At 41.0% G+C, this 13,960-nt stretch overlaps 1 pseudogene; it reads right to left on the minus strand.

The window, feature by feature from the left end:
* Nucleotides 1–538: 538 nt before the first annotated feature.
* On the minus strand, nt 539–13,617 carry LOC119532682 (annotated as a pseudogene).
* Between the last annotated feature and the right edge of the window lie 343 nt (nt 13,618–13,960).

The raw sequence follows: 13,960 nt of genomic DNA on the forward strand, positions 1-13,960 counted from the left end.
TTGATGCACCTCTTTACATGTACAGAGTAAAGAAGGTCCAACACTCAAACAATTGCCTTTCTAAGTGCTGAAATGCAAAATGTGGCTAGGAGTCAGAAATACCCTTTGTGACCTTTAGATGCATATTTAATTCTGTAACATAATTTAAAAGGGTCTTTATACAACATAAAAAAACTCAAAAGCATCTGCCCTGATAAAGTGGTTTTTCTTTTTTACATCTACAGTCCATTAAAAAATTAGATACTACCTCATATGTCCCTTCCCCCCATACCTTAAAAAAGTGATTTTAAATGTAAATTTATAGTTAACAAATAGAAAGCTGTTTTATTAGCAATAATCTGCCATAGAAAATTCCGTTAGCCTTCCCTGAGTTAGAGGAGAAGAATGGAGCATTGCATATACTTGACCCCTGAGTGTGGGCCCAGCCTGGAGTGAGCCAGAATCTGTATGAGAAGCTTCTCTGCCTACCTTCCCAGCTCCTCAGTGACTGTGTGGGCATCCAGCACAAACCTTTGGGAGAGTGGTAGATGGAACCTGTTTAAATCACAAAGCTATCCTGGTCCACAGGGCTGCTCTCAGGATATCCAGGGAGTTAACCAGGATGAGAGATCCCAGGAGGTGTTTCCAGAACTCACTTATGAATTTTTCATCTTGTTCAGGCCAATGTGAAGCTCTTGGATGATTTCCCAGTAGCTGTACTCAATCTGGTGGCTCCAGTTAATAAGAAGTCATATGTGGGTTTCCACATGGCCTCACTGTCCACTATTCCATTCCCTTCCTGGTGGGGTGACTCATATGTATCCATATGTTGCCTGGAGACCTTGGCAAGCTTTCCAGCACTGAGCTACCTCAACAACTGTGGTCAGGAATACAAAGTCCTGGAGGAGTCTGACCTCCAGTCCCTGGTAGTCCCATCTTCAGTGAGGCCATGATTAGTTCCTTCTGGAAGGATTTTCTGTCTTTGTTCTCCATTTTGTTACATTCCTCTTTTTCTCTTTCAACTTTTCCAGATGCCATCTTCTCAGGCTCACTATTCAATTCTGCCCTGAAAAAAAAAAAAAAAAAAAAAAAACATGGTGAACAGCAGATTTGTGTAGCCCAGGGCATCTGCAAAGATGTGCCAGCTGCTGATGTTTTCCATGAGCAGGTCCTCACAGAGGCATGGATATAGGCTAGGAACATGCAGTGTCTCGGAATCTGTTCCTGCAGCACTGCAGTGCTCAGTTTGTGTCTAGAGAAAAAGCTTGGCTTGACCTTCCCAACCACAAGCATATAGTTGGAGTGCATGAGGCCAATTTCCCCCTGGTGGTAGCTGATGTTATTCCTTGGTCCAGAGCTTCCCCTTCAGTCTAATCTCCTCACTAAGCAAAGCTATCATGTCACCCTTCTTGTACTCCAGCAGGTACTGGTTCTTGTCCTGCCTCACCATGATCCTGAGCAACTTGCCAAACTTGAGACTGGATATGGGCTGGTGCTGAAAAATTGGTACTTTGTGGTGGCAGCAAATAGGGACAAAATTATATTTCCAACTTCATTCTTCTTGAGAATCTTTCTCTGCCTGGATGGTTTCATGCACTTCTGGGTGACAGCTGAGGAGGCTGGATGCAGAACTGAGTCAAATTGGCCTCCTGGTCATCTTTCACCTGGTCCCTCAACAAGAAGTTGGAGAGCTCATTGGCATTGTGGGAGGTGATGGGGAATATGAAGCAGCTTACCTTGCCCAGCTACATCTGGAATCATCTCACAACTTTGGCTTAATCATTGGCTTTGACCTCCTAATTTGCCATATGGGGAAACATACAAATCTTGAGATCTTGGGGCCTTCACAAAGTGAACTGTGCTTATCCTAATAGTTATAGTGCCACTGGGTTAGGGCTAGGGGCTTGGTGGGTGACCTCAGAGACCAACAGAGTCTTTGGGGCACAATCATGCCCAAAAAGGGTCACTATGGTTTTGAAAGATGGGTGAATATGTTTGGGGCCATCGAGCCCCACTGTGACTTTTTTATTGATGAAGTCCCATACAGTGGAAGGGTAGAGAATGTTTGAGTCCTGAGCAACAATCACTGGGTACATACGGGGTTCCAGTTTCTCCAGCTGTAGCTGGACTGTGTTCCCATGGCTGTAGGTGAGAAGGATGGAGACATATGGCCCTTCTTTTGAGTCACTCCTCAGGTACTGGAGAGGCCCACTGTGCTTCTGCTAAAAATGTCATTTTTTGCCTTGGCTGAAACTTTCATCACCAACATGATGAAAGCTCTTCACTTCCAAGTTGCTCAGCTGTACCTCCAACAGAGGGCTCACATTGTTGGTTTTGTCATTGTTGCTCTCCAAGAGAGGGTTCAGCTTGCATGGAGATCTGCTGCATTCACCCAGAAGCTACATGACCTTTGGGCTCATTATAAAGATCATTTTTAAAGGCTTTCTGTATTCCGGATTCCCATATTCTCCACTAGGGTTTTCCAGTTTTTTATCCTCTTCCTTTGGATGGGCCATCGTTTCCTGTTTCTCTGTTTGTCTTGTACTCTTTTGTTGCACACGGTACCTTTTAATATTTTAAAATGTTAACTCCGTGATTTATTCCATGAGATGCCTGTTTCTTGGTTTTGTAAACAGTTGGTGATAAGAGAGATATTTTCTTGAGCTTCACGCCTCCTACCTGGAAGGTCTGCCCAAGGCAAATGCAGTATGCAGGGTTTCCCCTGTATTTCTGGATCTCTGTCTTATCCTGGACTTTTGCTTGTTAGTTGTTTCCAATTTTCCCTGTTTACAGGATTTTTGTTGCCCCCCCCCCCCCCAGTTTCCAAGGAGACAAACCTCTCTCTCCTGGATATTTGATGCTAACAGACCTGTGTTCTAGACTGCCTGTCACTGTAGTTTTTTACACTCCTTTCTTTGTCTCATGTTGCTTTTATCTGAGGATAAATTCTGGGAGTAGGGTCACCCCTGAGAGGACTTTCCCATGTCAGTCTTTTCCAGACAAAAGAGGGCCAGAGACCCACAAAGGGGGCACAGACCAGCTCCAAAGTGCTCTGGGTTGAGGATCAGGAAGGGCTCCAAAAGCTTCTCCTATGGCTCCTTGAAGCTGAGTTTTCCTGGCCTTTCTTGCAAATGCAGCCCTTCAACTAACTGTCCCCCACAGCCCTGAGCAAACATAGCATCCTTAAATCTCCACCTCCCCCACCCCTGACAAGGAGGATTCTGAGCCATGAACCAGGAATCCAAATTTGCTAACAAAGTCATTATCAGCAATTGGCTGTGCTCCCTGTTCTTGGGGAAGAAGACTTTTATGTCCCTTTCTATCATGAGCAGATAGCCAAGGACCCTGTGGTGGTCTGCCACAAGAGTGGGGAATGGGCACCAGGAGCCACAACACAGAGAGAGCAATTTACAGACCTTTACCATAATTTATAATCCTCTTCCTCTCACTCTTCCCTGGATGCTGTACCACTTTCTTCTGGCCTCTGGAGTTTCAAAATAACTGTTTCAGACTATTCCTGACTGTTTAATAGATGTTTTGGTGAGAGAACTGAGTCCTGGAGCTCCCTACTCAGCCATGTACCCTGGAAGTCTAATCTTCACTTCTTGCCAGCACAGGGCCTGTATGTGTGCAGACTTCTAAATCCACAGGAATGTGTCAGAGGCTTTAAAAGCCTCTGTGGACATCTCATTCTCCAGATCTTCCTTTTAACTTTTTGGCTAGTCTCTTGTTTATTCCAACTTGTGTTGCAGCTTTGGGAATTTGCAATGTTAAATAATTGCTGATGATTGTTTTCAACAAACACTGCAGGGAAAGAGCATTATCCATAGAGTGGAACTTCACATCGGGTCAAATAAAGATAATGCTCTGAAAATGGGGCTTTTCCACAGACCTGTGAGACAGTCACATAGTGACAATGGGACTTTCTCAGGAATTCCAAACCTAGTCTCCCAACAGTGGCTGCAAACCAGTGATCAAGAAGCTGCTGTTTTACAAGTCTACTGCAGAACTTTGGAGAAAGAGTGGTTTAGTCAAGTTAGAATGCCACAAACTCTGATGCTCTTATCAAGGTTCAACATTTTTTCTTGAATAAACACTCCCCAGGTTAATACAAGAAGTTGAATAATTTCCAGAATTCTAAAAAAGCTGATTTTGACAATTTTAACCATTTCCCTTGCCTTTATAGAAAGGTAGATTTATGGTGTTCCTCATTCCACCCTTCTAGAAGTGTAAACTGTAATGTTTTAATAATTTAAATTATGAGAATGTTCTCACAAGGAGAATACATGTTATTCAATAAGCATTTATTGGGTAGCTAGTACTTACTGGACATTGGGCTTGGACATGGAGATCCAAATGTGGGAAAGAAGCAACCCTTGCTCAAGAAGCTAACCATCCATAAAGGAAATGGACAGATAGGGAGAAGTGAGCCACAGAAGGACTCAAGGCTTCTCCTTCAGGATGAAAAGAGGGACAATCTGGCCAGAGAACCAAGGGAAAGGGCTGGCAAGTCCACTTCCATTTTCATTTTGGCCAAACCATAGAATAAGAACTACAAGGACATTGTGAGACTGCTTACATTGTTTAACTTGCCCCAAAGTTTTGTACTTTTTACTTTATTTCTCTTCATTTCCATCTGGAGAATAATAAAATTCTTAAAATAAAAAGTTGGCATTATGCCTCATCCAGGCAGCAGAAAAGGAGAAGTAGATGCAGAAGGAAGAACTTATTCCAATGCTAGCCTTAGGGGGCAAAGGAACAGAATAAAATGTAGTTGGTACCAGCTGTAGAATAAAAATCAATAGAACAGATAATGGGCTGGATGCTCCAGGTGTCTTCTATAGAAAAGGATGCATAGGGACAGTGCTGGATGGAGAATTTTCCCCAAGGGCTTAACTGACTAGAGGTCCCTGTGGTTCACTGACTTAGGGGTACGTGAGTCATTCAAATTTGCTTTTAAAATGATTGCACTTTCACTAATTCAATATTGTAAGAAGATGCACACTCCTTCCACATAGTTTGAGAGGAAGTATTTCTGGATCCCCATTAAAAGATCAGGAGATTATTTCCTCAGTAACAAATATTAAAGGCTTTGGAGAATGCATCAAAGCTAGCTTAATCTAAGAAACACCATCTAGCATAATTTAAGTGCTATGGATTAATTTAAGAGTTCCCAGAGGAAATGACTTCCTTCTCTTGGGATGGTATCCAGGGAACTCTCTGTCGTCTTGTTCATAACTGGAGGCTGTACTCAGCCTTGTTAGAACCTAAGATGATCCTGATACTGGCCTGTGGTGTTATCAATTCAAGGCTGTAAAATGGAGACAGAAATTTGCCAGAAAAATGCCAAAGAAATGCAAATGGCTATAAGCAGCAAAAATTTTGGGATAAGTGTAGTGCTGCCAAGTCAATAATCCATAATCTGGGAGTCCAGCCTGGGGGTAGAGGTAACAGTAAATCTTTCTGTGACAACTGAAAATAATTCCTAGTTCTCCTATGAGAAAACACAGTAGATCATAAATGTCTTCATAGACCACCCAAGAATTCTAGTATTCACAGATGCTGCCAAATCAAACTTGTGTTTTCCTATTTCCTAAAAGTAAATTCCCAATTGTATGTTTAACTAAGGGATGAAAACTGAATTATTAAAGTTTGATGTATGCAAATTTTAAGATATATGGTTGTTCACCTTTCTAGCATCTCCAGGGCTATCATGATTTGCCTGTTCACTCAAACATTCAAACAACATTTTTGCAGGAAAGGCTAGTTGATGATGTGGGGACAAACAATCCCCCAAACTCCACAATTTACACACAGAGGTTCCTGCTTGCTTGCACTGCCTGTCTTCACAGGTCTGCAGGGCTCTGCTTGGAGTGCCTCACTCTGGGATGCATGTCAGGAACATTGTCAGCAGCTATGATAGAGGGAGGAGGGTGATGCAAAGGTCCTCCTGGCTCTCTAAAAGCTTAACCTGTAAGTGACACTCATCACTGCTGCTTACATTGCATTCATGAAATGAGTCATATGGATAAGCCTAATTTCAAAAGGTGTTGGAGAACAAAAGCACAGCCAGATGAATGCACACCCAGCTATACATTCTGTGCTGTACCATGCTCCTACAGCCTGGCCTGGTGTTCCTTCCAAAGGGCTACAGTCCAGAGAAAATGCAAACAAATGTGGAGAAACAGAGCATTTTGTTATTTACAATGATCTCTGTCCTCTGAAAAAAAAATGAATCATGGTAATTCAAGGATTTTTGTTGTTGTTTTTACTTTTTTGTTTTATTTTGTTTTGTTTTTGGAGCATGACTAAAATCAGGATTCTGGACCAATAGTTTTTCATGTATGTAAAGACAGTAGAAGTTCTGTTGCTGGTTCTGCACTTAACTGTACTCTATTTGGTCAGTATTCTCCAATCCCTCTAAATGAACACAGAGTGATGCACAGGGCTAGTAAGATACTCTCAGATATACCCACCAACAGCAGCTCATATCAGGAGAATATTTTCTTAGTGAGAATGGGCTGGGATTGAACCCCAAATTGTTTATTCCAGTTAAACTTGCTTTTTCAATTATGCAATGTGCTGGTTTGGATACACTATGTCCCCCAGAAAGCCATATTCTTTAATGCAATCTTGTGGGGGCAGATTGATTACTCTTTTTGATTAGGGTGTGGCCTCTTGATTGCCTATTTCCATGGAGATTTGACCCACCCATTCAGGGGTTAGTTTACTGGAGTCTTTTAAAGGGAGCTTACACAGAGAGCAGAGAGATGAAAATGCCCAGGGATATGCTAAGCTAGAAGCCAACTGAGATGCTTGCTGATACTGATATTTTGAGATGCTTGGAGATACAGACAGGACATTTGTAGATGCTTAGCTAACAGATGCTAGTCCAGAGTTTGCTCTGGAGAAGCTAAGAGAGACAAGCCCAGAGATATTTTGGAGAACACCATTTTGAAATGCAACCCAGGAGCAAAGTACCAGCAGATGCCTGCCATGTGCCTTCCCAGCAGACAGACATGTTCTGGACACTTTCTGCCTTTCTTTAGTGAAGTTATCCTCTGTTGGTACCTTAGTTTGTACACTTTTATGGCCTTAGAACTGTAAATTTATAACTTAATAAATTACCTTTATAAAAGCCAACCTTTTTCTGGTATTTGCATAATAGCAGCATTAGCAAACCAGAACAGATTTTGGTACCAGAGAAGTGGGGTGCTGCTGAGTTTGCAAATACCAAACATGTCAGAATGGCTTTATAAATGGATAAGGGGATGATTCTGGAAGAATTGTGGGACACTTGATAAAAAAGCCCTAGATGGCTTTGAAGAGACTATTGATAGAAATACAGACTATAAAGATGTTTCCAACAAGGCCTTAGACAGAAATGTTGAATGTTGTTGCAAACTGGAAGAGGCAAACCTTGTTTTAAAGTGGCAGATAATTTGGCAAAACTGAGTCCTGGTGTTTTATGGAAGGCAAGAATTTGAAAGTGATGAGCTGGGATACTTAGCTAAAGAGATCTCCAAACTAAAAGTGGAAAATGCAACCTGGCTTCTTGCAGTTTATAGTAAAATGTGAGAGGAAAGAGATAACCTAGTAAATGAACTCTTGTGTATAAAGAAACAAGTAATTGATAGTTGGGAAAATTCTGGGCTTCCAGAAAGTGAGACCCCAGAGGATAATGCCCCATGTGAGGATTTAACCAGAGAACCCAACCACCATTTCAGTAAAAGCCAGGATTGGGAAATGAGTTTTCCAGAAAGGATTTGTGGAAAGTCCTATTGTCTGATGGCTTTGATCCCTGTATGCTTCATACCAAGCTGACAAATTTCTTGTGAGAGCTGTATAAATGAAACCACTGCTGGTCTGGACTGGAGGGGATGGAGAAGGGACAAATTGAAGGAAAAATTTCTGCAAATACAGAACCATGGAAATTGAGGTCTGGAGCCAAGAGGTCTCAGGCAGGGAGAGCAGACCTGCCCATGCACATGGAAACGGTGAGTTTGTCCAAGAGGCAGAGGGTGGGCCTTCAAACTTGATATTCAGGAAGAGGGCTGTCATCCCAGGCCTAAGAGAGGGTGGAGAACATTCCCCAGGGATTGGAGAGAGCTTGGCCACCACCCCACTGTTCAGGGAGAGGCCTTTGCCCCAAAGAGGCAGAGTCTGGGTGGTGCCCAAATATTTGAGGGTCAAGAAGAAGGTGGACTTCCCAATGCATAGATATGTTGGAACACTCACCCCAGCATTTGGAGAGAAAAGGGTCATCATGAAGGCCCTTAAAAAGAGCTAGATTCCTGCTCTCTCAAGTCCCAAAGATGAAACACCATTTTATACATGGCTCTCAGACTTTGAAATCTAATGGAGTTGGCTCTGCAGTTTTTAGGAACTGTTTTGATCCCATGAACCCCTGTTTTCCTTTCAGTTTCTCCCTATGGCAACTGGAACACTTATCTTATGACTGTCCCTCCTTTGTATACTGTCAGCAGATAACTTGTTCTAAGTTTTACAGGTCCACAGCTAGACGGGAATTTTGCTGTAGGACAGACCATGTCTGTTACTGTTACTGGTTTTGATAAGATTTTGTACTTACTTATTGTTACTGAATGATTTAAGTTTTTGTGATATTGTGATGGGATGAATGTATTTTGTATTCAGAAAGAATATATCTTTTTGGAATGTGCTGGTTTGGATATACTATGCCCTCTGGAAAGCAATATTCTTTAATACAATCTTGTGGGGGCAGATTGATTAATCTTTTTGATTAGAGTATGGCCTCTTGATTGGATATTTCCATGGAGATTTGACCCCACCCATTCAGGGTAGGTCTTGATTAGAACACTGGAGTCTTTTTTTAAAATTCATTTTCATTGAGATATATTCACCTACCATGCAGTCATACAAAAGAAAGCATACATGAAATTGTTTACAGTACCATTATATAGTTGTGTATTCATCACCAAATTAATTTTTGATGTTTTCATTACCACACTCAAAAAATAAGAATAAAAATTAAAGTGAAAAAGAACAATTAAAGTAAAAAAGAACACTGGGTGCCCCCTTTTTTTTTCTTCCCCATTTTTCTACTCATCCATCCATAAACTAGACAAAGGGGAGTGTGGTCCATATGGCTTTCCCAATCACATTGTCACCCCTCATGAGCTTATACAATTGTCTTAAAGATTCATGGGTTCTGGGTTGTAGTTTGATAGTTTCAGGTATTTACTGCTAGCTATTCCAATTCACTAGAACCTAGAAAGGGTTGTCTGTATTGTGTGTAACACTGCCCACCAGAGTGACCTCTCGGCTCCTTTTGGAATCTCTCTGCCACTGAAGCTTATTTCATTTCCTTTCACATCCCCCTTTTGGTCAAGATGTGCTCCATGCCACGATGCTGGGTCTAGATTCCTCCCTGGGAGTCATATTCCACATTGCCAGGGAGATTCACTCCCCTGGGTGTCACATCCCACATAGGGGGGAGGGAAGTGATTTCACCTGCCAATTTGGCTTAGCCAGAGAGAGAGGGCCACATCTGAGCAACAATGAGGCATTTGGGAGGAGGCTCTTAGGCACAATTATAGGGAGGCCTAGCCTTTCCTTTGCAGCAACAGTCTTCCTAAGTTTTTCCTAAAGGAAAGTCCTGTGGTGGAGGGCTCAGCCCATCACACCACCAGTTCCCTACATCTGTGAGCACATCAGCAACCATCAAGGTGGGGAATCCAACACCCCTGCATTCTCCACCAGCTCCTCAAGGGGGTTCTGCATATTTTTTTCATTTTTTTTTAGTTTAATTAACTCTTTTTTAAAATCAACTATATCAAAAAAAAAATTAAAGAAAACATACAATAAAAAAAAACATTACAAAGAAACCATAACAAGGGAGTAAGAAAAAGACATCTAACCTAAGATAACTACTTTACTTCCAACATGTTCCTACTCTACCCAAGAAAATAACCAAATATAGCAACATATCTGTGAACCTTTTCCTACCATACTCATCAGAAATTAACAGACCATAGTCATTCCTGGGCATTACCAAAATGTAAAATTTATACACAATAGCTTATCTGTTCTTATGGGGTTATCATTCACCTTCCTTAATTGCTCTCTCATCCTTGCATTTAAAGTCTATTTTATCTGGGATTAATATTGCTGCTTCTGCTTTCTTTTGGCTGTAGCTTGCATGAAACATCCTTTTCCATCCTTTCACTTTCAATTTCTTTGTGTTTCTGTGTCTAAGATGAGACTCTTGTATGCAACATATTGATAGTTTTTTTTTTTTTAATCCATTCTGCCAATCTATATCTTTTGCTTGGGGAGTTTAATCCATTTACATTCAACATTATTACTGTGAAGGCTTTTCTTGAATCGGTCATCTTATCCTTTGGTTTATTTTTGTCAGATATGTTTTCTCCCTCTCTCTCTTAATGTCCTTTAACATACCCATACTGAATCTCTTTAGTACTGAACCTTTCTCCATGTATCTCTCTACTTTCTTTGTTTCTCTGTCAGTAGGACTCCCTTTAGTATCTCAAGTAAGGCAGATCTCTTGTTAGCAAATTCTCTCAGCACTTGTTTGTCTGTGAAAATTTCTCAAATTTGAAGGAGAGATTTGCTGGATAAAGAATTCTTGGTTGGCAATTTTTCTCTCTCAGAATTTTAAATATGTCATGCCACTGTGCCACTGCCTTCTTGCCTCCATGGTGGCTGCTGAGTAGTCACTACTTAGTCTTATGCTGTTTCCTTTGTATGCAGTGAATAGTTTTTCTCTTGCAGCTTTCAGAACTTGCTACTTCTCTTCATTATTTGACAGTCTGATCAGAATATGTCTCAGACTGGGTTTATTTGGATTTATTTATTTTGGAGTTTGCTGGGCATTTATGATTTGTGTATTTATGGTGTTTAGAAGATTTGGGAAGTTTTCCACAACAACATCTTAGAATACTCTTCCTAGGCCTTTACACTTCTCTTCCCCTTCTGGAATACCAAAGAGTCTTATATTTGGACGTTTTATATAATCTATCATATCTGAGGTCCATTTCAATTTTTTAAAATTTTTTTTCCCATTCTTTCTTTTGTGCTTTCATTTTCCATTCTGTCCTCCTCTAGGTCACTGATTCACTGTTCAGCTTCCTCTAGTCTTGTACTATGAGTATCCAGAATCTTTTTAATTTGGTCAACAGTTTCTTTTCTTTCCATAAGTTCATATATTTTTCATTTACTCTTGCAATTTCTTCTTTATGCTCTTCTAGGGTCTTCTTCATGTCCTTTATATCCTGTACCATGCTCTTGTTGTTTGTCTTTAGTTCTTTGATTAAGTGCTCCAAGTACTGTGTCTCCTCTGATCTTTTGATTTGGGTGTTTGGGCTTGGTTTATCCATATCGTCTGGCTTTTTCATATGCTTTAAAATTTTCTGTTGTTTTTCGCCTCTTAGCATTTGCTTAACTTGATAGGGTTCTTTTAGGATATGTAGACTGATTCAAACCCTTATCTCTAATTTGTCAGATCTACAGCTTTGTGGAGTACACCTTCTCTAACCAGCAGATGGCATCTGTGAGCCACCTATTCCCCTCAAGCCAGTTCTACCCCACTTTGTCTTTGGGGTGAGTGGGGGTGTGAGTCTTTTGGGGTCCAATTGGTGCAACAAGCTTGTGTGTGTAGTTGGTGTTGCCTGCCCTGCATATGGGGCATGTGTCTGAGTGGTTAGGGAGGGGGAGTGGCTTTAATAATCAAATCTCCCAGGTGTTCCTGGAAATTAAAAGCTATTGCAATAGCCTAATCCTTCAGTTCAGTCTTGCCACAGTTTGTCTCTTCTGCTGACCCACAAATCCTTGGTATTGGCATATGGCCCCTGAGACTTGTGAGTGGGTCCCTCTTCCAGGCTGTGCACTCCTAGGTCCTCTGCTGAGGGATGACTGTGCTCTACTGGAGTCTTTTAAAGGGAGCTTACACAGAGAGCAGAGAGATGAAAATGCCCAGGGATATTCTAAGCTATGAGCCAACTGAGATGCTTGCTGATGCTGCCACTTAGAGATGCATGGAGGTGTGGACAGAAGGACATTTGTAGATGCTTAGCTAACAGATGCTAACCCAGAGTTTGCTCTGGAGAAGCTAATAGAGACAAGCCCAGAGATATTTTGGAGAACACCAATTTGAAATGCAACCCAGGAGCAAAGTACCTGCAGATACCTGCCATGTACCTTCCCAGCAGACCAACATGTTCTGGACGCCATCTGCCTTCCTTCAGTGAAGGTATCCATCTTGTTGATGCTTTAGTTTGTACACTTTTATGGCCTTAGAGCTGTAAATTTGTAACAATAAATCCCCTTTATAAAAGCCAACCCTTTTCTTGTATTTTGCAAAATAGCAGCATTTAGCAAACCAGAACATGCAATATTAAAAAAATTATACCTCTTAAATTGTTTGAACATGTGTGCAGAATGAAAGAAACTGCATGTTTCTTTCCATGAAAACTAAATTGAATACTTTGGAAAGACTAGAAAAGCCAGTGTTAAAGATTTTTGCATTCAAATTACTGATGGCCAATTTAACTACAAAATACTGGGGAGAAATCAAAGAAAGATTAGCTATGATAAAATCATAGGTAAGATTACTTTATAAGTGTTTAAAAGTTTACATGATTTAAAAAGAAAAAAACCTGGGATTAGTGTTGTCCGTGGACATGCCTTATACAAAAATAACAAATTAAGACTCCAATATAGTGGCCAGTGCTCAAATATATGATCCTATATCAATGGTCCAGTAAAGGAGCCTGCATGTATAACTTTCAAGATAAAACAGCTTAAGGTATATATGAATCATTTTTTATTATTTCTTTCTGTAGAAGTAGACTATAGGCCAGCTTACATCCTAAGGTTTCTCAAGGAAATGTTAAGCAGGGAAATAGATTCTAGAAAGCTGGTCATTGTATTAGAGTTCTGTAGGGAAACAGAACCAACAGGAGGTATCTGTAAATATGAGATTTTATAAAAGTGTCTCATGCAACTATGGAGATAAATGAATACAAATGCCATAGGGCAGGAGGCAAGCTGGCAATCCAATGAAGATCTCTGATGAATTCCTCAGAAGAGGCTGGCTGGCTGGTTGAAGTAGATAAAAGTTCTCTCTTCTGACACCACAAGTCATCATCTCTCCCTTAAAAGCCTTCAACTGATTAGATTAAATGTCTCTCATTCTAGAAAGTTGCAGAGCCAAATGCAGATGTAATCATCCATAAATGCAATCAATGCACTGATGATTTAAGTCCATGAAATGTCCTTGTAGCAACAGATAGGCCAGTGCTTGCTTGGTCAGACAACTGGGCACCATCACCTGAGCAAGTTGACACATGAACCTAACCATCACAATCATGCATTCCTCAGACTTATAGTTTAGCACTTGGTAAAGAGCCAAGATTTTACCTCTTCTTGGTTTTCAGTGGAGTAGGCAAAGAGGCCCTCAGAATCTTGCAAAAACAAGACTGTAGAAAACCACAGAAGAAAATGGGGTGAGGGCTTCTCATTGGGCCTGGCATATGCCTTCTGCTCAGCAACAGCAAGACCCCAAGTTGGGGACTGAGGTTGAGGGCACTGGAACTCCTTTTGACGTGGGGTCCACTGTAATCTTTTCCTTTGGTACATCTTACAAAAATCTTTGCATCTTTCCACCACCATCCAGAAGAGCATTCACTGTTTTCATTAGAACTGTGAATTAACTGATTGGACCTGTTCAGAATAAGAGATCAGGGCTTTTGCTGTACTTAATAATGAGTTGGCATGTGCATACGTGAAAATAGGAGCTGAGGAGGAGATAAATTTGTTCTGCAAATTTATGAATGACCCTGGAGGGTGTGGCAGGAGCTGCAAAGTCTGACAACTAGGCTGGGAGATAAAGTAACAAGCAGAGAAAGAATACAAAATGGCAAGTTGGGATCTCATGGTGAATTTTTTGAGGGAGACTAGAAGCTCTGTGATATACATGGTC

This window comes from Choloepus didactylus, chromosome 4 (genome assembly GCF_015220235.1).
Source record: "Choloepus didactylus isolate mChoDid1 chromosome 4, mChoDid1.pri, whole genome shotgun sequence".
NCBI classification, from domain to species: domain Eukaryota; kingdom Metazoa; phylum Chordata; class Mammalia; order Pilosa; family Megalonychidae; genus Choloepus; species Choloepus didactylus.